Raw genomic sequence first — 22,549 nt, 5'->3', positions numbered from 1 at the left:
GATTTTAGGAGAAATGCTATGAGTTTCACCCTTACAACAAACCTTTCAGGATCATTTAAGGAAACTTGGACAGAGAGAAGTTGCTGGTTATTCTTCATAGACATACATGAGTATCAGACTTATTTTTATTCCAGCAGCATTTGCTCATCCTTAAACTGAATAAGAAGAAACATTGTTGAGAGCATTTTTTAATGTTTAAGAATATTGCTTTGATTTCTTATAAAGAGTTCCATTTTTCAGATCAAAGAAATGGAATTAGATGATTTTAAATCTTTAAAAATCTGACATCCTTAAATTGTGCTAAAGTCAGAGTACATACAAAAGGCAGACATGCTTCCTTTTCAGAAACTTGTAATTCATTACAAAGTGATTGAATTACTAGTATCTGTCCTTCAGTTTCAAATGTCCATTCCTTTTCCTACATTTATGTTCTGTGTCACTTCATCTGATTGGAACATTGCTCATTCGGGGAGGCAGAGTTCTGTGTCAGCATCACACTGCTCTACTATCACAGTCTAAATTCCATCCTGCTCACTCATCCCCAGTTACCTGATCCAGAGGGGATTAGGTGAGGGAGTGGAAACCAGAGATTCCAAACTGGAGGCCAAGGGACTGCATCTGGCCTTCAGATGGGTTTTATTTGACTCACATATCACTTTATTTTTTAAAAAATTGTTCCAGCATTTAAATATTGGAGAGTTCTCATAAAAATTCTCATTTCTGGATTCTTTTTAAAAGCACCAGCCAGAAATGAGTATCTGCTGAATTGCTCATTCAGGCATGTTCTTTTTAATTACCCATGGTCTCCATCAAATATTGCATTTCTGGCCTTGAGACTAAGTGTCCATTTGTAATTTTGAAAAGTGAATAAGATGACATTGGAATGCTAGAATTCCTACACTAGGCCCACTCCGTTTCACCTCATCTGTTACCCTACAGATACCAACATCTGTAAACTCTGCTGTAACAACCTTTACCCCTGGAGAGAACCATCCAGTTGGCATGTTCTCGGCATTTGTTAGCTCAGGAAGACCCTTCTGAAATGCTGTTTCACTTTCAGGTGACACAGTACTCTGGTGACTCAGTGAGAGGAATGGGATTTGATGCTGCTCTCTATGACAACGGTGCATGGTCAGATCTCTAAGGAGCAGGATCCACCTCCACCATGTGGATTCTACCTGTTTTACACAACTTCTGGAATCTCAGCAATCTCAGAGCTGGTTCAGGACAGTGTTTGAGGATCCTCATACTTATTATGGTTAACGACCTTGCTCAAGGTCACACCCTTAATAAGAGACAGAAACAGTATTCCAAGTCAAGTCACTATCACTGTAAATCACTGTTCTTGGAGCTCCAGAAATATTTGTCAAATGCACAAATCTATATATATAACATTATATATGGGTTATATATAACATTATCCATCTCATATAGTTATAAAGATTGTTAGATCCTCAGAAATTTGAAAATTGCTTTGACTTCTCTCTCTCCTTATTACCCATCACTAATCTGTCCATTTCCTCCATCTGCATGGTCAGTACCTGAGTCCAAGTGGTTACCATTTCTCAATTGGATTGGCACAAGAGCTTGTGGAGTGGTCTCCATGCTTCCAAATTTGTGCCCTCTGCAGTGTACTCTCCATATTGCAACCTCAGTGCATTTCATGGTACTTATATCTTACCATAAATGAGATCTTTGTCATTCCTTTGCTTAAAATCCTTCATTTCTTAGTGCCCTCAGGAAAAATCTCAGAATCCTTAATGTGGCCAGCAAGCACTTGTCTGCCCTACCTCTGACTGGTCTCCACTAAGAATTACACTGCACTTCCCCGATAGCACCTCTTTCTGGTTCAGGGCCTTCCCAGATATATTCGTATCCCTCTTTTTTTGCTTCTTTAACTTAAACTGATCCTTCCCAAAATTCATTAGAGATATTCGTCATCACCCCTACTTTAACTCTTTGACACGCACCCCATTTTCTCACCATGATTTTCATTCATGTTACTTCTCACTCTTTGTAGCTACATAATAAATTAACTGTGTTACTATTTGATGATCAAACTCCTGAACAGAGACATATCTCTGTTGATAACTATTGGTGTCCCAGCACTAAACATATACCTTATTCCTAAGAAATATTTGTTCAATTGAATTGAAAAAATGTATGTGGGCTTTCTAGAAGGCTGAAGATCAGGAGGCAGAGATGTGGTTAAGGGACCCTAGTGTAGACTCCAAATTTTTTCCTCCAGATAAAAATCTGACCTTGCTGATTCCAAGTTTGGTTCAAGATTCAAGAGTACCCAAAGTTTGCCAACCTTTCCTTTAATGGGAGTGTTTGATCATTAGTCTCCCAGAATGATACAAGCTCTGATTAGATAAGATGGTGCCACAGCAAAATTGGGGATTTTCTTGGATCATGCAAGGGTCACTGCAGGTGAAGAGAAGTAAGAACATTTGAGGAAATACAATTGAGTTTGTGTGATTATGTATAGGGGTTGAGAGTGCTAAGTCTAAGATGACTCTGTTATTAATAGGTTTTTCTCATTTAATCTTCATAATTCCTTAATGTAGATAATATTATTCTCATTGTATAGTTTATGCTATGTGTACTGTATCCCTAGCAGCCTTGCTTTCTGTTGAACCAGTAGCTAGGGAAGGCCCCTCTGAGGGCTCTCTTTCTGCTCTGCGTGCCCAATTCGTTTATTTAAAAATATGTTTTTTTATTGATTTTTAGAGAGAGAAGATGGGAGAGGGAGACAGAGAGAGAGAAACATTGATGTAAGAAACATTGATCCATTGCCTCCCGCATGCCCCCTACTGGGCATGTGCCCTGACTGGAAATCCAACAGGTGACTTATTCATGCATGAGACAGCACTCAATCAGCTGAGCCACACTGACCAGGGCCCAATGCACTTCTGAGAAGTTTATGTTCTCTTAGCCAATTAAGATAAAAAACTTAATTCAACCAACAGGGTATATTTGAGGTGACTGGGGAGAAGAGTGTGATAGTTTATTCTGTAACTGCTATGAAGTACAAAAAAATAAAAAAACTGTTATTTGAGATAGAGAGATGCTTGCTAAAATATGCAAATCACAACAGTGTTTTTCATTTTCCTGTTACATAGAGCTGTGAGGTATTAGGTGGCTTTGAATGTTGACATTTCCTTTATCTTCTAGTGACACATTAAAATTTAATGTCACCATGCCCCAAATTATTACTAAGTGGTCTTGGTTGTGTGCTTACAATGGAGTGAGCTGAAATCAGAAGATTAATCTCTTAAGAGATTAATTCTTATGGGCTCCATGATTCCTATAATGAATTCTTATGGGCTCTATAATTCCTATAATGTTCCTTGCAAGTTTCTTAATTTTCTTGAAAGTCTTTAAGCATGAATGTGTAGCTTTGCTTAAAACAATAGCACACAAGGTTAAGAATATAATCATTATTTGCCAAGAGAAACTAGATCTAGCAATAGTTGAATGATAGTCATCTGTGACCATGTATGATAAATCCAAGTACCAACACTGGAGTAAGGTAAAACTTTCCGTCATATATGAATGAGTGAAACAGAAGTTTTTTTGTCATATCATTTCTGTATGCACATGACATTTTTGAAATGATCATCTCAGTTGATCATTTAAGGCTGTGGATCTGTGAAAAAAATTGGTCTGAAAGAATATATTTATATGTTTATAAATTCCCAAACCAATGTCATATACGGAGTTGATTGACGTTCTCTCAAGATACCATGCATATATGGTGACACAAACGGAAACTAAATCTTCATTGGGCCAGTACTGCTGTTCATGTTCCTTGAGCTATGTATGTATGGCTAAAGATACAAGTGGCACCAGTATAGTTTTCACTTAGTCATCTAGGGCGTCCTTATCTACTCTAATAAAAGAGAAACATGGTAATTAGCGTACGACCGCTACCCTTCCCATTGGCTAATCAGCATATCCTTATGCAAATTAACTGTCAGCCAAGATGGCGGCCGGCAGCCATGCACTGAAGCGAACAGGGAGGCTTGCTTGCTCCAGTGATGGCGAACTCCAACGTTCCCCGCCTGACTTGCCGGCCTCTGAGCTGCAACTCTAAGAAACATTGTAACACATATAGAAGCTAAACAAAACCCTAGATACCGGCTTTCAGTCAGCCGGGCTTCAGCCAGCCGGACCGCAACATTGTATCAAATACAGAAGGTAAAGGCCAGAAACCTGCTTTCAGCAGCGAGGCCTCAGAGCTAAAGCTGGCCCAGAATAGAAAAAAGAAAAAAAAAGAAAAAAAGGAGCAGTTGGGAGCTTCAGTCACTTGCCAGCCTGAAAACGGCCCTCAGCCCCTTAGCCAGACTGGCCAGGCACCCCAGTGGGGAACCCCACCCTGATCCAGGACACCCTTCAGGGCAAACCAGCCAGCCCCCACCCATGCACCAGGCCTCCCGGCACCGGGATCAGCGGAGCAGCGAGGCCTCCTGGCACCGGGATCAGCATGACAGGGGGCAGCGCCCAAACCCCCTGATCGCCCTGTGGCTCTGTGTGTGACAGGGGTGGGGCCACAACCTCCCTATCTGCCCTGCTCTGTTCATGACAGGGGAAGGCACCCCAACCCCCTGATCCGCCCTGCTCTGTGTGTGACAGGGGGTGGTGCCCCAACTCCCCTATCAGCCCTGCTCTGTGAGTGACAGGAGGGAGCTCCTCAACCCCCTGATTGGCCCTGCCCTGTGCATGACAGGGGTGAGCCCCTCAACCCCCTGATGGGCCCTGCTCTGTGCGTGACACGGGGGAGCTCCCCAACCCCCTGATCGACCCTGCTCTGTGTGTGACAGGGTACGGAGCCCCAACTCCCCTGATGGGCCCTGCTCTGTGAGTGACAGGGGGCAGCACCCCAACCCCTTGATTGGCCCTGCTCTGTGCATGATAGGGAGTGGCACCGCAACCTCCCCATCGACCCTGCCTTGAGTGTGACAGGGGGCGGTGCCCCAACCCCCTAATCGGCCCTACCCTGAGCGTGACTGAGGGTGGCATCGCAACCTCCCAATCTGCCCTGCTCTGTGCATGACAGGGGGCGGTGCCCCAACTCCCCAATCAGCCCTGCTCTGAGCCTGACCAGGGGCTGCACCTAGGGATTGGGCGTGCCCTCTGCCACCCGGGAGCAGGCCTAAGCCAGCAGGTTGTTATCTCCCGAGGGAGTCCCAGACTGCGAGAGGGCACAGGCCGGGCTGGAGGGCCCCCCCCCCCCAGTGCACAAATTTTTGTGCACCGGGCCTCTAGTACAGTATATTGTATGAAACTCATAAATATTCAGGGTGTGAGTCTCCTCATGATCCTTCATGAGGAACCATATTGAAGATGGTAGAAATAAATATGTGATGGAGAAGTGATAGACATTTCCTTTTTTAAAAAAGGATTCATTCGAAGAAAGACAAAACTGGCTTAATCCTTAAGTTTTGTTTTTTTTTCCTCACTAAGAGAGGGGATTGCTAGGTTTTAAATGCATTCATGGAAAGCCACTGTTATCTTTTAAGATTATAAAAAAGATAATAGGCTGATATAGAAAGTTGAAAATAATTATGTGAGACAAAAAAGAAGGAAAACAAATTAATAAGATAATCACTTGTGGTTTGGAAGAGGTTTATTTATGTACTGATAAAAAAGGGCTTTTGTTATACTAAATAACACTTTTCTCATGGGTCCACCTAGACTACTCCTGAATGAATCACAAAAAAAGAAGTGAACTTTTATGTAGTGCTTTCTATAGAATACTATTTTGCTTTATCATGAAAAAAAAAAAAAAAGATACTTTAAAACTCACAGGTTTACCTTTTGAATTTGTACCCTATTCTACTGAATTTGTAGAGTGTCCAGGCTTTGACTACCTGGGAATTAGAATTGGTTGTGATCATCTGACAGCCCAATTGTGCTGAATATGCTAAGCAAGGTAGAAAAAAATAAGAGATGTGCCCCCCCCCCCCCGCCTTTTTAAGTAGTTCACAACCTGATTATGAGAGATTTTGCCTGATCTTTGCATGTACATGCTCTTGAGCTTGCCTTTAAGTAGGGATTAACTATTTAGTTACGTTTTACTAGGGAAGAAACATTTCTTATACATTTATATATTCTAAAACTCCTAAAAATCAAGAAATTATAGAATTGTATTACCCTTTGAAGTGACAATTTGAGCAATCATTCCTTTGATACATTATGAAGGAAAATTTAACAGCATTTTTTTGTAAAGGAAATGAACAAGTTATTTAGGATATTAATACATTTTTACATGAGGAATTTTGAATATTTCATGCCAATCGCTTCTGGCCTGCAAAGATTCTGTTGAGAAATCAGTTGAAAGTTTTATGGGAGCACCTTTGTGTGTAACTTAACTGCTTTTCTCTTGCTGCTTCTAATATTCTCCCTTTATCTTTAACCTTTGGCATGTTAGTTATGATATATCTTGGTGAGAGCCTCTTTGGGTTCATCTTGTTTGGGACTCTGCTTCCTGGACTTGTATGCCTGTTTTCTTCACCAGATTAGGGAAGGTTTCAGTCATTCATTCTTCAAGTAGAGTTTCAATCCTTTTCTCTCTTCTCCCTCTAGTACCCCTATGATGATAATGTTGGTACACTTGCTATTGTCTCAGAAGTTCCTTAAAATCCTTAAAATGTCCTCTTTTTAAAAATTCCTTTTTATTTTTGCTGTTCTGATTGGGTGTGTTCTGCTACTTTGTTTTCCAGATCACTTATTTGATCTTCTGTTTATCTAATCTGTTATTACTTTCCTCTAATATGTTCTTCATTTCTGAATGACCCTTTTTATGTTTTCTATCTCCATTTTTATGTTTCTATCTCTTTGTTGAAGTTCTCATTGAGTTCATCTATTCTTTCCTTAAGTTCACTATAACCAGTGTTTTGAACTCAGTATTTGGTAGATTGCTCATCTTCATTTCCTTTAGTTCTTTTTTTAAACTTTTGTCCTGTATTTTTTTTTTTTCTTTTAGGGCAAGTTTCTTTGTCTCCTTGTTTTGGCTGCTTCTCTGTATTTGTTTCTATGTATTAGGTAGACCTACTATGTCTCCCAGTCTTGACGGAGTGGCCTTATACAGAAGGTGTCCTGTGGGGCATAGTGGCACAGTCTCCCTGTTCACCTGAGCTGGGTGCTTTAAGAGTGTCCCCTGTGTGGGTTGTGTGTGCTCTTCTGTTGCAGTTGAGCCTAATTGCTGTTGGCACATCAGTGGGTGGGTCGATCCTTAGGATGACTAGCTGTGAGGGCTGACCATGACTACACAGGATGATCTGTTGTGTGGGTGCTGACCACGGGGTGGGAGTTGCTTTAGTTGGGCTCTGATTTCAGCTGAGTCTGCCCTTTAGGCATGTCATTTGTGGAGCTGGTTTGTGGTGCTGTATTTTGGTCTGAAAATGGTCACTGAATATATTGCTTCTGGAGCCTCTTGGCAGGTACTTTGGTGCAGGTCAAGGTCAGCTGCTGCTGGTGCTAGGCTTGTGGTTGTACTTTGGTGCAGGTCAAGGTCAGCTGCTGCTGGTGCTAGGCTTGTGGTTGCTTAGTTGAAGTTAAGATCCAGACCCACTGCTTATGCCAGGCTTAGGGCCACCTGATGGGAGTTACAATGCAAACTGAAACCTGCTATCCCTTGTGCTGAGCTTAGAGCCTCTTAGCAAGAGTGACAAGACATGCTGAGGTGGGCTGATGCTTGTTTGGGATTTTTGGACCCTGAGAGATTTGGGGGAAATCTTCAGTGAGAGCTGAGACAGGCTATTTGTGTAAAGGACTTGCTGGAAGAGCCTTGGACCCAGCCAGTGAGTTGGGTGGGGCAGTGTCTCAGGGGATCACCAGGTGGAACGGTTTTAGCCAAGGTAATGGATAGCACAGATTTGATATCTATCTGCACTGGGTTGGCTCGGTGGTGGAAGTGAACAATAGCACCTGCCAGCACTTCCATCCCCAGAGAGAGCTGTGTTGACCCTTGTCTCTCCAACCTCACCCTAAAACTAGTCAATTTAGTTCCTCCCTGTGTGTCCCTGGTGCTGTTTAAGCAGCTGCCCCTGCGCTGGAGCCTAGAGTTAGTGAATTTGTGAGTGAGTCTGTGTATTGGCCCCTTAAGATGTTTGCCTCAGTCTCTAGGAGCCCCTTGTCCTTGTTGGGTGTAATCCCTGCTAATTTTCAGAGCCAGATGTTATGGAGACTCCTATTCCTGGTACTGGTGCGCTGGTCTCAGGAGACTGGTGTGAGACTGGGGCCACCTACTCCTCGGGGGACCTCTGCAGCCAAGTAATCCCTCCAGATTTTTAATTGCCACACCCTGAGTGTGGGACCTGCCTGTTTTGTGTCTCCGTCCCTTATACTATCTTTGATATGGTGGCTCTTTATATCCTTAGTTTTAGGAATTCTGTTCAGGTAGTCTTGTCAAAGAAACATTTAAACCTGTAGAGAATTTTTATGAGTTTATTTGAGCCAAACTGAAGACAGTTGTCAGGAAGTATAGGACTGAGAAAATACTCCAGAGAATGGCAGTCTTGTACCTTATTTTATACATTACAATCAAAGGAGGAGGCGTAAGAGATTACATTAAATTAGTGATAGTTTAGGGGGGCAGGAGAAAGTAAAGTGGGGGAATCTGGGATTGGATAAAAAGTAAAACAAATACATACTTTTACATTTGTGGGTTTAGTATAGTTAACAGTTAACATGATAACAATAACAATGAGGGACTCTGTGGTCTCCTGCTCTAGCAGGAGATTGTGCCATGAGGAATCTGGAAAAGGAGAATACTCTGACATTGCAAAGGTATGTTATGGTAGATGAAAAAGACAATAGATAGGCTCAGTTAAGACAGGCTCAGTTAAGATAAATATTGACCTTTGTCATGGAAGATACTGGCCTAGGACATGACTACTAGCTATGACTCACTTTTATTTAGAACATTTTTAATTTTTTTTTCTTGTTTTCTTTTTTTTCCTTTTTTTAAAAAAATATTTTATTGATCTTTCTACAGAGAGGAAGGGAGAGGGACAGAGAGCTAGAAACATCGATGAGAGAGAAACATCAATCAGCTGCCTCCTGCACATCCCCCACCGGGGATGTGCCCGCAACCCAGGTACATGCCCCCGACCAGAATCGAACCCAGGACCCCTCAGTCCGCAGGCCGACGCTCTATCCACTGAGCCAAACTGGTTTCGGCGAAAATTTTTAATTTTTAAAAATTTAATTTTATTCCATTCATCTGCTAATGGGCACTTAGGCTGATTCCAAATCTTAGCTATTGTAAATTGTGCTGCTATGAACATTGGCACATCTACACAATGGAATGCTATGCTGCTATAAAAAGGAAGGAACTCCTACCATTTGCAACAACATGAATGGAATTAGAAAGCATTATGATAAGTGAAATAAGTCAGTCAGAGAAAGATAAATATCACATGCTCTCACTCATTTGTGGATTATAATGAACAACATAAACAGATGAACAAAAACAGAGTAGAGACGGAGAAGCATCAATCAGATGCTCAAAACTCAGAGGAAAGGTAGGGGAGTGTGGGAGTGAGGCGGAGAGATCAACCAAAGGATTTGTATGCATGCATATAAGCATAAGCAATGGATATGGACAACAGGGGGTGAGGGTGAGGGCAGGATTGGGGGGATGAGAGGACATTGGGGGGATAAGGACACATTTGTATTATCTTAATAAAGGGAAAAAAATTAAAAAATTTTAATTTTCGAGAGGGAGGATGGGAGAGAGAGAAACATTGATGTGAGAGAGATACATTGATTGGTTGACTCCTGTACACACCTTGACAGGGGATGGAACCTGCAATGTAGGTATGTGTCTGTTGAGGAATCAAACCCATGACCTTTTAGTGCACAGGATTTGACACCCAACCAACTGAGACACATTGGCCAGAGCTAGTTAGAAAATTTTAATTTCAGACCATCCTATGTCGTTACTTTAGATCTCTGAGTTTGTAAGGTGCCGGAAGCCGGTCCATCCTTGCTTCTTGACACAGTCGCTGCAGGAAAGAAACATCTGCACAGCATATGTTTCAAGGGACCTGGCATATATAGCATATTGTTCTTAATATGTTTGCTCTCCTTAGTGCCATGTGTTTTAACCAAGGTCACCTCTCTGAGAAAGGTTGTTTCCCCAGGTGGGGATTTTTCCCTGAGGTTAGGGAGGGGATACAACCCCTTAATTAAGTGCCAGGCGGGTAGTTAAGCTACATAATCTTTACTCCCTGGAATGGAGATAAGAAACGCCCTAACCTTTGTAATAGAAATTGACAGGATTAAAATCGGTATAAATATGGATGTAACAGGACAATAAACATCAGATCCTCATCAGATCCTCATCAGTTCCTAACCAGAACTCCAACCAGAACTTTGGCTGGAGATCCTGGCTATAGGTCCTGACTAGGCTGCTGATCAACTGAAGGCTGTCTTCGTGTCATTCCTTCTTCTCCGACTCCGTCCACACCTTTGGGGACCCCTGGACCCGCTGGGGTTGGACTCCAGCAACTGGCGCCCAACGTGGGGCACGAACCCACGACCCTGAGATTAAGAGTCTCATGCTCTGTATACCTGGCTGAAGAACCTAGAGACAGAACCTAGCGAGAGAACATGGCAAAAGATCCTGGACAGAACCTGGCAACAGAACATGGCTGGAGAACCTAGACAGAACATGGCAGGAGAACCTGGCTAGAGAACCTTGCAACAGAACCTGACTACAGAACCTAGAGACAGAACCTAGCGCGAGAACATGGACACAGAACTTGGCCAGAGATTCTGGACAGAACTTGGCTAGAGATCCTGGCTAGGCTGCTGATCAACTGAACGCTGTCTCCATGTCATTCCTTCTTCGCTGACTCCGTCCACACCTTTGGGGACCCCTGGACCTGCTGGGGCTGGACCCCAGCAGTAAGGCCCACCATGCAGGCCTCCCCTGAGCTTGTTGGGTTTAGTATGTGGCTCCTTTTCTGTCCACCATCTTCATGTGGTTATCAATAATGGTTGTTGTATACTTTAATTGTAATTTTGATGTGGTTTTGGGAGGAGGTGAGCACAGAGTTTACCTATTCTGCCATCTTGACTAGAAGCAGAATAAAATCTGCTTGAGAATTTTGAGGCAACCAAAATGTCTAGGGCAACCTAAATGCCAAGGGCAACCAGAGATTTTAATCAAAGGAACTTGTGTATTTGACCTTATTGTGTGGGCACAGGAAAAGAAACTAGAAAATTAATCTTAGAGTAACATGAGTGAGAATTATATCTGTACATTTTTCTGAAAACTTTAGCCTATGACATTTGATTGAAGAAATGACATAAATGACACCTTGAATTGGGAAGTTATAAAATAATTTGTATTCCATTTTATACATGAATTCAGAAACATTGAATTTTCCTGCAGATAAAACCTTTAGCAACACAGAGGTATGATTTGCATATCAGCCCTATAATGTATTATTATTGTTGTGCTGACGAGGAAAAGGAATCTCAGAGAGATTATGTAATTATCAAGGTTACTGAACTTTTGAGTGGCACAGCTACCATTTCAAACTAAATCTGACTAATCACCAAGCCAGGGCTCAGGCTACTGACTCTAGCCAACTTGTTCCTACCAGCCAAAGAGTAACATTTGAAGATGGTCTTGTTCATCCAAATCTACAGGGGGAATAAAGAATAGAAGACTTTTCCTCCTACTTCTTCTGTGTAGCAGGACACTCCTCAGTTTTTCCACTTCAGGGTTTCTGGCTAACCTGAATTCTGGCTGAGGGATTTAACAAAAGTATAAACTCATTACAAGCTTGGTGGTACTTTGAACTCTTCTTTCCCAATCTACCTGCTATTCTTTCCTTTGTAGAGCCCTCAAACAGCTGTTCCAGTTGTTATATTATAGTTGCATTCTGTGAGAGAGAGAGAAGATGGAGTGTGCCTACTCCATCTTTCTCAGAGCCAGACCTTCTTATACAAATAAATATATATATTAGAAATAGTCTGGTTCAACCATCTGCTATTAGGTAGTGGAATCACAAGCTTCCAGACAGAAAGCTTCTATCCCCTTAGAAATATATTAGAAGGAGTTTTCGTATCATCCTCTTCTAGCTCCTTCCACTGTTGGATCACCTTGTTGGTCAGAAAATTCCATAAATATGAATGGAATCTTCTTTATTTCTAAAGGGAATTCTTCCTGAACATTGACTTTAATACATTTCACCATATCTTGAGTGCCTACTGCAGCTGAAAAACCAATATTTTGTTTTCGACCTCCCTCCGCCCTTTCCCCATAGATGTCACCACTTCTTCATTGTTTAGCCTGACAAGCTAATTTGGCTTCTCTTTGAAATTACTGGCACCTATGGTACAGCAGCCTAGTCCCTCAAGAAAAATTTCCTCAGCACAGAGCAGCATAGAGTTCCAATAAGTGCTCCTAAATGTTGGGTGAGCCTCCAGTCTTCAGCTGGGCCTTTAGAAATGTGGTGCTCAATGGAAAGAAACTTAGGAAATATTAACATTTTTAAAGAAAGAACATATGGAGGCCTTTTCATTATCCTTTCAGATATAGATAGACTCCATCTGTAAACATTGCCTCTAATTTTCTAAATTAGAAAATTTTTTAGAGGCATAGATTTCTTGCATTTTCATGTTTCATTGCAAATGTGTACCTCAGACATCACACTTCCATTAGGGAAAGTACATTGATAGACTGAACTCTTCATTTTCAGCTATACTTATAGCTCTGAACAGTTTCAGCTTCTTTTGTTCTCACACCCTAGTTCAAGAATGCTTAGCCATTCCAGGGTTAATAATGTCAGTCAAGGCTGACTTGTCAACATGGAGAGAGTGACAGGGAGACAAATAGAGATGTGATTTGGTGTGACGATATGTGAAAATCACTTTAGGTTCCATTAATGCACCAGTACAAGCTAATCTCCTAATCTTGTCCTCTTTTATTTGTTGTTGTTCTTATTATTTTCCACATATTCACTCTTTTTCGTTCAGAGGAACTTTCTCTATCTATATTTATGGGAGTGTTTTCGCATATAAAGTCTCTCATTTTTTAATCGTCCAGCAAAAGCATGCATTGCATTCTTTAGTTATTCCATCTAAACATAAGCATAAAGACAATAAAAACAACACAGGGCGCAGAGAGGCAGCCCTTGCTGAACTGCTGTTTGGGAGTCTTTTCCAGAACAGTGTGTGAAATCTGGATTTGCCTTTCAGTCATTTGTTCTGCCCTGACATTACTTGGAGTCATTAATGTTTAAAATCTATTTTACTTCACTTCTGTTTAATCTGAAGACTGTGGGCCTATGGAAAATGATCTAAACCAATATTGTGGTTTAGATCTCCAAGGATAAGGAACTATCTTTTTAAAAGATGACAAGAAAAGTCAGCCATTTACAGGTCAAATTTATTTCTTAAGATCTTAAACCAACCCTTGTGTTTTGCACATGATAAAATTATTTCATTTCTGCTCAATGAAAAAAAAAGTAACTACTTGAATTATCAGCTCAGTAAACTTTAGTCTTTGGGTTCGTTTACTACCCATCTGAAGGCTAAATTAAAGGAAAATACCCCCCCCCCCCCCCCCCCAGCTAGGCAGTAGGTTTTTTGAAACACTGTACAATTACAGCACTCATATAAAATATTCTTCCAATGTGTCCTGAAGTACCTGGCCTGATGTTAAATGTTTTGGTTAGGGGCCCAGTGAGGACCATGGTTTTTATGAAGAAGCCCTCATACCGTGCTCATGGTTGCTTAGTTTGGCTCTTGGACAGAAGTGCATAGAAATGGCCACAATGTGAAGCCTCTTGACAAAGTACTCTCTGACAGCTCACATGTCTTAGAAATGACACAATATTTTGTTCCGCTTAATTAAATGAGAAGTTGAGTTTTATGGATTGAATGTTTGTGTTCCCTCAAAATTCATATGTTGAAGCCCTACCTCCTAAAGTAATGATATTGGGTGGGTCGGTGGGGGCTTTGGGAGGTAATTTGGGTTAGCTGTGGTCATGAAGGATGGGATTGTAAGAAAAGAAAAAAGACTAGATCTCTTTTTCTTTCTCTTCTTCTTTCCCTTTCTCTCCCTTTCCTTCCCCACCCCTTAGCCCTTCTCCCTCCCTCCCCCTCTCACCCTTTTTCTCTATTTTGCCACATGAGGATACAGCAAGGAGGCAGCTATCTGTAAGCCAGGAAGAGAGTTCTCATCAGGAACTGAATCAGCTGTCATCTTGATCTTGGGCTTCCCAGCCTCCAGAATTGTGAGAAATATATTCCTGTTGCTTGCACCACCCAGTCTATGGTATTTTGTTATGATAGCCCCAGCTGACTAATTCAGTGATATACAGAAGTAAAAATATAATAAGAACATTAAGGACCTTTATTAATTCCAGGCTTGGTTAGAGTGTTATGTGTAGAGAGAAAATTTTAATTATTTGAAGCTGCTTAAATTAAACCTTAATAATTCTGAGGGGAAAAATGATAGATGTTGAATTGCATATCATTATTGGCAACTGTTAAACTTTTGACTTTGAAATAAAATCTCAGATAGTCTAAAACTTCAAGGCAATGCAGCATATATTATTTTTCAAAATTTAATGTTTCTTCAGAGTTCTGGATAAGGTGTTTTTATAACATTTAGTAATTTTCCAATCACTTCAATATGGACTGTTAGAAAACTGTTACGTTATTTCAAGTGAAAGTAAAAGGAAGAGTATGCTATTCTAGTAATAACCTCAAAATATGTCATTTATTTAAAACTATAGCCATGAATCTGAATAAATATATAAATCACATAAAAATAGATGAAAAAATACAGAATTGGGAACTCAGAAATACTTTTAAAATCAACTCACTATAGTATAGGGGCCTTACATTTTGTTCATATATGAAAAATTCAAGATTTTCCAAAATAAAAAATTAAAGAAGTTCTCATTAGTGTTGGCCCCAAATTCAGTTTCATGCACTCCATGACATTTCCTTCCATCTGCCCCCCCCCCCCCCATGGGACATCTTCTCAAGCCTCTAAACATTGCATCAAATTTTAATTTAGCTGAGATTACTCTGCTTAAAAAACTATGAGTTGTGTGTGACTTTTTTTTAATAGTTTCTGGAACGATCAATTTGAAGAAATCCTTTATTGAAAGCTTGGGTGATTCCCCTAGGATTGCCTGCTTTAAGTATTGCAAACATGAGCCACACACTTACTTTAGGTGCGTGGGGTGAATGTGTAATTTCCACATATGTGGGGCTCCTTATGGAGATACACATACTATAAGACTCAACAGGGCACCTCATTATCTTACAACTAAAAAGAGAACCCAAAAACCCAAACCTAAGAATAAAATAGATAACTCTCTACAAAGTTGGACTATTGATCTAAAGCATATATGCTACAATAGAAGTGTTCTCCTACAGAAGGCCAAATGCCCCTCCTGTGGACTAGATCTTATTCCCTTTTTGCTTATTTAACTCATATAATTTTACTTTCTCTCTGTATCATTGACTTCTTTCTCTCTGATGACATATTTCTATTAGACTAAAAATGCCATTTTGAAAAAAAGTTCTTCCTGCTCTTTGCTTTCAGCTGTCTACTCATTTCTCTGTTCTCTTTTTATAGGAAAACTCCTTGAGGAAGCTAGCTAGCTATACCTATTGCTTCAACTTCCTCATTTCCTTTCTTCTATTCCATTCCAGTCAGAGTTGCATCTCCTTCACTCCACTGCAACTTGCCATGATCACTAACAGTCTCTTCTCCATATTGTCAAACCCATGGTCAAGTCTAAGTTCTTACATACTTGACTTCTCAGAAATTTCTGATACAGTTAAGCCCCTACCCTTCCCCCTTCCTCTGATGTTATTCAGTTAGTTTCTAGAACAAGATCTCCTTCGGTTCCTTGGGTCTTCCTAGCCACTCATTCTAAGTCTCCTGTGCTGGTTCTTTCTACTTTTCCCAGTCTCTAATTGATGAGATTCTTTACGGTTTAGTTCTTCAGCATACCTTCCCTACCCACTCTTACTCTCTAGGCAATTTCATCTACTTCCATGGCTTTAAGTAATATCCATAAGCTTCCAAAGTTCAAATTTTTATTTCCAGATGTGATTTCTCCCCAAAGCTCAGACTCATATATGCAACTTTCTATTTCACACCTCTACTTGAAAGTCTAATAGGAATTTTAATTCTAATTTGCCCAAAGATAACTCCTAATGTTTTTTCTCTAGCCTGCTCCCTCTCTAATCTTCTCAAACTCAGTGTTTCACACATTATTTTTCTGTTGCTCCTGCCAAAAATGTTGGAAACATCTAGACAGCTCTTATTACCCAATATATTTTCAAGATCTCTTGGTACAACTTTTAAACTATATTCTGACCTCAACTAGTTTCACTTATTTATTGCCGTGCAAAACTACCATGAATTTACTGAGGTATTTTCCATTTTGTTTTTGAAGTTTTAGTTTTTCCTTTTCATCTAGGCCTTTTGGGCCTTCTGAAATTTATTTTTGTACCTAGTGTGAGATTGGATTTAAAATTTTTCCTCTGTCCCTTCTATTTTAGACAAGTTTTTGGTTGCTTTCAATCTTCCCCCCAGGGCGCTAGTCCATAAACAGTTTTATAATGATACTTTACTTGTTTTCCATCATGGTACTGTAAACATTGGGAATCCAGTCACAGAGCTAGGAACTGGCTTGACTTAGTTGCTGGTTGTGAGGCTGCCTTTGTCACCCTTTATCCTGAAGTGCAGAGTTTCCAGTAAGGTGACTGCTCCAGGTTGACAAATGGTCAGCCTCTTCTCATGAGCAGGAGAGTCTCACGTGAGTCCTGGTTTAAAGTAGTTTGGGTCTTGTCCCCTCTTTTATATGGAGATATTTCAATCCTCATTGTACCCCTAAAACTCAGTTTCCCTTTTTGACCACTTACCTTCTGTCCAGGAGTTCATGAAGTTGAAATTTAAGGTCCACTATTTTTGTTTTATAATTGATCCACTGATACATGAAACTTAACGTCTGAACCCAATTTTGTCTCATTATTTTTATCTGTTATTATTTAATCTGTCATTGTCATTTGTTTCAAGCAAGAGAGCTGGGTTAAGGCGGGAACTCAGAAATCTGTAGGTCAGGGATTGACCTTGAGCAATGACCTTTCACTGCAATGCTTTAATACAGACAACTAGTCCCAAAGATAACATTTCCTTGGAAATACCTCCCTAAGGTAGACTGACATAGAAGGTATTTTGAGCCAGGAGTAACTTTGCAAGTGACATTGAAGGTCCATATTAAGAATTTTTTAAATGTTTTTGTTAGAGTAAAATACTGTATTTGCAAATAAGGCATTATAATAAATATCCAAAATTCTCTATAGCAATATATGTAGCACACATACTAAATACTGAAATAAATAGCATGGCTTCTATGCACACAAATTCAAGAATGTACCCCCCGCCCCCGTACTTCTTAGTGCTTTTAAGGCACAGAGTATGTTTTACTTGTCATTGTCTTCGCTTGCAACTTGCATCTAGTAGATGCTCAAAATATATTTGTAGAATGCATTATTTATTGAATGAATATTTAATGTTGTTTGAATGGATGAACTGTAAGGAAGAATAAATGAATAAATTGATGACTGTATTTACATGCAACACTTGTGCAAGATAATTGACACCTCGCTATGTGTCTTTAGGAAAAATACCTGGTAGTTTCCTTTGGGATATGTATTTCATATTTGGCTTTTTCTATCCCCAGATTTTGGAAGAGTGGAGCTACACATAAATGCCATTTAAAAAAAATCTAGCTGCCAGGCAATTTTTGTTAATACAATTTGAAAGGATCAACCAAATTCTATAATTTCTTTTTCTGGATTTATCTGCTTAACTAATCTGAATATATAGATTGACAAAAAGAACTTGAAATTATTTTCTTGTACATAGATTTAGTACATTGGTATTTGTTGTAACATGAACTGATCTGCTATAGGGTAAGTTGTTTTAAGAGTTGAATAATTAGAAGTAATAAAGAGATGCTATGTAACTTTCTACCTTATGATGAATTTTTCATTATGTTTGTATCTACACTCAAACCTCACAAGAGCACCACAAAAAGTCATTTTTTCCCCAAAAATTTACAGATGGGAAAATGAAACTCAAAGAGGTGAAATGACATGTTTACTGTCATTTATTTCAGTCACCTGGATAGGAATGATTCAATGATAACAAAGATAATCATTGCCTTAGAAGAATTTACAGTCTTGAGATGGGGGGAGGATAAATAAAGAGGTAAACACTAGTGAATGAAACTTAATACATACCTAGGGTGCTGAAAACACATGGGGTATGTATTTCTATGAATTGTCCAGGAGTCAGTGGAATCTGAACCAGAGCTATGGTTCCAAGTCCAAGCTCTACCATAGCAAGCCTTTCTCTCCTTTATTCTTGATTCTCTCTTAGACCTAGTGGAAGTGGGTTAACAAAGTTAATATGACATTAAACTTTAAAGTAATTAAACTTCAACTGAAGAAAAGAGCTGGGTCTTTACAATGTTGCATTTTGGTACTAGATATTTTGAGAAGTTACAGAATGAAATGGGGGAATGGTCAAGGAGGGACAAGAGAGGGGGACCCTTTAGCAGCAGTACTAATAAATAATTGACTTCAAACACTAGACTTCTTCATCTCATGACTAACTCAGAAAAATCCACCCAATCTTCCAACACATGCAAAGCACACACACAAGATTTTGTGACTAAGCAAGGGTTAGGTGCATACTTAATACATTGGGGCCTTGACTTACGAGTGTCCTGACTAACGAGTTTTTCGAGATAAAATTCGGGTTACGAGCCAGCTTCAGATACCCCACCGCTAGTTGGCGCAGTGAACGTCACAGTGAACGCCATAACATCAGCCCAGCATTCAATTCATTGTATTGGTGAAAATTGATTTGACATATGAGTAATTTGAGTTACGAGCTCCGTCACGGAACGAATTAAACTCATAAGTCAAGGCCTCACTGTATTTCCTTAAAAGCAAGTAGCTGATTTTGAAGATTTTATTTTTTTATTCATAATTCACAGTAACTTGCTTAAACTAGAGAGGATTTTGCTTACCAAGATCCATTGACTGGGAATAGAACATTCACTGTAATGAAATTCTAGACAACAGAAAGTGGATGTACTGTGGAGTTCTTCGGTAATGAGATTTGAAAATAGAATTTTATCAGCAGACTAATATTAGAATATTACTGCATAATGTCTGACCTTTGTTTCTTGGAGCCCCAGAGCTTCTTCCCCTTGTCTATTTCCATTTCTAATATCCTGAAGTCATTTCCTGTGTGCCAATTTTATAATTGTCCTACTGTTTAACTGTTCTGTCCATATGCAACCTCAAATGTATGTTCTTTCATCATTAATTTGGGAATGCAGTGTTAAAGTTAATTTTAGGGTAATTTAAATTCCAGTGATCAATTTTCTAGTGTCTTGGCCACCAGCCTTTTTTTTTTTTTTCCCTGGTTTCCGCTCTTCCCATTTTATTTGAGGGAAAAAAAGTTTCTTGATGTATTAATATTTCCAGCACCACTCTTTTTTATCTTGTACCTAATTCCCCATATGTGGATGCTGTGATGATTGTTGTATCTTTCTATTTTCTCCCTTTAAGTCATGCTGAAGTTTTTGTCATGTCTCAAGAATATGGGTTTTCAGTAAAAATGAATAAATGTTATATAAGATTTCTAACTTCCATCAAATATTTAGTATTTTATTTATGAACCTATGGATTCTTTTTCTACATAATATAAAAGTTACTTGATATCATCTTTCCTCATAAGAATTATAATTTCTTCATCAACTTGTCAAAAGCTATATCAACATACAAAAATATTTGGTGTTCAGGGTACCAGGCTTAAACTTGGGGATATATATTTAGAATAATATATGTTTTAAAATAACTTTATTGAAGTATAAGTTACATACTATTAAGCAAACATTTGAAAATAAAGTCAGTGAGTTTTGGTAAATATACCAGGTCATGCAGTCACCACTATAGTTAAAATTTAGAACACATTCATCATCCCCAAAAGTGGCCCCATATCCCTTTTGCAGTCAAACTTCATACCCCATCCATAAACCCTGAAGCCGGTCAACATTCTTTTTTTAAAATATATTTTTTATTGATTTCAGAGAGGAAGTGAGAGGGAGAGAGAGATAGAAACATCAATGAGAGAGAATCATTGATCAGCTGCCTCCTACACGCCTCACACTGGGGACAGAGCCCACAACCCAGGCATGTGCCCTAGATTGGAATCAAACCCGGGACCCTTCAGTCCACAGGCTGATACTCTACCCACTGAGCCAAACTAGCTAGGGCAGTGGTCGGCAAACTCATTAGTCAACAGAGCCAAATATCAACAGTACAATGATTGAAATTTCTTTTGAGAGCCAAATTTTTTAAACTTAAACTACATAGGTAGGTACATTGTTATTAACTTAATTAGGGTACTCCTAAGGCTTAGGAAGAGCCACACTCAAGGGGCCAAAGAGCCGCATGTGGCTCGAGAGCCGCAGTTTGCCAACCACGGATTAGGGCAACATTCTTTTTTTCTCTATAGTTTAATCTTTTTTATAATGTCATATATTTGAAGTTATTCAGTATTAACACCCTTCTAGCATGGTTTCCAAGGTTTCATTCTCTAGTATCACTAGTTCATTGTACAGATCAATAACTATGAGAAAAGTAGTAAAAATACTATAGAAAATTTTGCTGAAGGTGCATTTTGTTTTTACATATGTCAGTAGACTTTTTTTTTTCACATTTCAATTTTTTTCTTTAAAAGGAGTGAGTTGCCCTATTCGGTTTGGCTCAGTGGACAGAGTGTTGGCCTGCAGGTTCCCAGTTTCGATTCTGGTCTAGGGCACATGCCCAGATTGTGGGTTCGACCCAGTAGGGGTTGTGCAGGAGGCAGCCAATCAGTGATGCTCTCTCATCATTGATGTTTCTATCTCTCTCCCTTTCCCTTCCTCTCTGAAAAAAAAAAAGAAAAGGTGTGAATTGTGTTGGGGAGGAGGGGGTTTAAATGCTTTATAGACGAGAAAAAACTGCACTACAACCAACTTATTTATCATCATCACCTTCATCTTCATAATCTTCTTCATCTTTGTCCACATCCTCTTCATCTTCCTCCTCTTCCTTCTTCTTTTTAAATATATTTTATTGATTTTTTTTTTACAGAGAGGAAGGGAGAGGGATAGAGAGTTAGAAACATCGATGAGAGAGAAACATTGATCAGCTGCCTCCCACACACCTCCTACTGGGAATGTACCCACAACCAAGGTACCTGCCCTTGACCGGAATTGAACCTGGGACCTTTCAGTCTGCAGGCCAATGCTCTATCCACTGAGCCAAACGGGTTAGGGCTCCTCTTTCTTTTTTTTCTTGCTTTTTTCAACCTTGACATCTCCCTTTTTGGCCACATCAGACTTTCCTTTAGCTTTGTATGCAGTAGTCTCCTTTTCACATTTCTCCTTCAGCTTAGCAGCCTTCTTTTCATAAGGCTGCTTGTCATCTGCAGCAGGGTTATTCCACATCTCTCCCAGATTCTTTGAAATGTCACCAGTGGGTAGGCCAGGATGCTCTCCTTTGACTTTTGGGTTATACTCAGATCAAAACAAACAAACAAAAGGCTGAAGGAGGCATTATGGTTACATTGGGATCCTGTAATTTCCTTTTTGTTTTCCCTTTAGGAGGGATATAAATTTTCACTTCTCTCTTATAACAGCCCTTGTCCACCTTTGCCATCTCTTCAAATTTTCCTTTCTTCTTAGCAGATATGGTCTTCCACCTCTCTGAGCACTTCTTAGAAATCTCTGAGAAGTTGACTGAAGCATCTGGGTATTTTTTCTTGTGTTCCTCCGAGCAAGTTTGCACAAAGAAAGCATACAATGACATTTTGTCTCTTGGCTTCATAGGATCTCTCTTGCCCATGTTTAATTACTTTTCCTCAGCAAGCACAAGGTCACCCAGTGCCCAATTGGCTCACACTTGCCCTGATGCTGTCTCTATGTACTGAAATGGCTGTGTCTGTCAGTTGATTTTTATGTAAGGATCTGAATATACAAATATATGCTACATTTATTTATAGACCTATAAATATAGACCCACATATATACTTGATTTATTCTTGAAATAATCTTGTCAATTCACTTCAGCAAAAGTTGGTGGTGTAAAACATTGTTCTGGTCTTGTACAGGATAAAAAGAGAAACAAATCACAATATTCTATTGAATTTTGGTATCAACATAATTATAGAAGTCAAAATGTAGTATAACAATGTAGGGCAAGGAAAGCGTATGTAAGTAGAAATAATTTTTTTTGAGATATTAACAAAGGTTTCACTAAAATTATAGCTTTGAATAGATGGGCCTTGGTGGATGGGTAAAAGTTTGGTGGGTGGAGATGGAGAAGATTGCCAAGCCAGGGAGAGAAAACTACATGAGAAAAGCTAGGAAGGAATTTAAAAATCAGAGAAGACTGTGCGGACAAGCTTGGCTCAATAAATATTTATTGA

The 22,549-nt window shown here is 39.7% G+C and overlaps 1 pseudogene; it reads right to left on the bottom strand.

The window, feature by feature from the left end:
- Window positions 1-21,096: 21,096 nt before the first annotated feature.
- LOC139004998 (high mobility group protein B1-like) lies at window positions 21,097-21,966 on the bottom strand (annotated as a pseudogene).
- Between the last annotated feature and the right edge of the window lie 583 nt (window positions 21,967-22,549).

This window comes from Myotis yumanensis, unplaced genomic scaffold, assembly GCF_028538775.1.
Source record: "Myotis yumanensis isolate MYYU_CA2020_CCGP unplaced genomic scaffold, mMyoYum1.0.hap1 SCAF_3, whole genome shotgun sequence".
NCBI classification, from domain to species: Eukaryota; Metazoa; Chordata; class Mammalia; order Chiroptera; family Vespertilionidae; genus Myotis; species Myotis yumanensis.
This window is presented reverse-complemented; position numbering and strand designations above follow the sequence as displayed.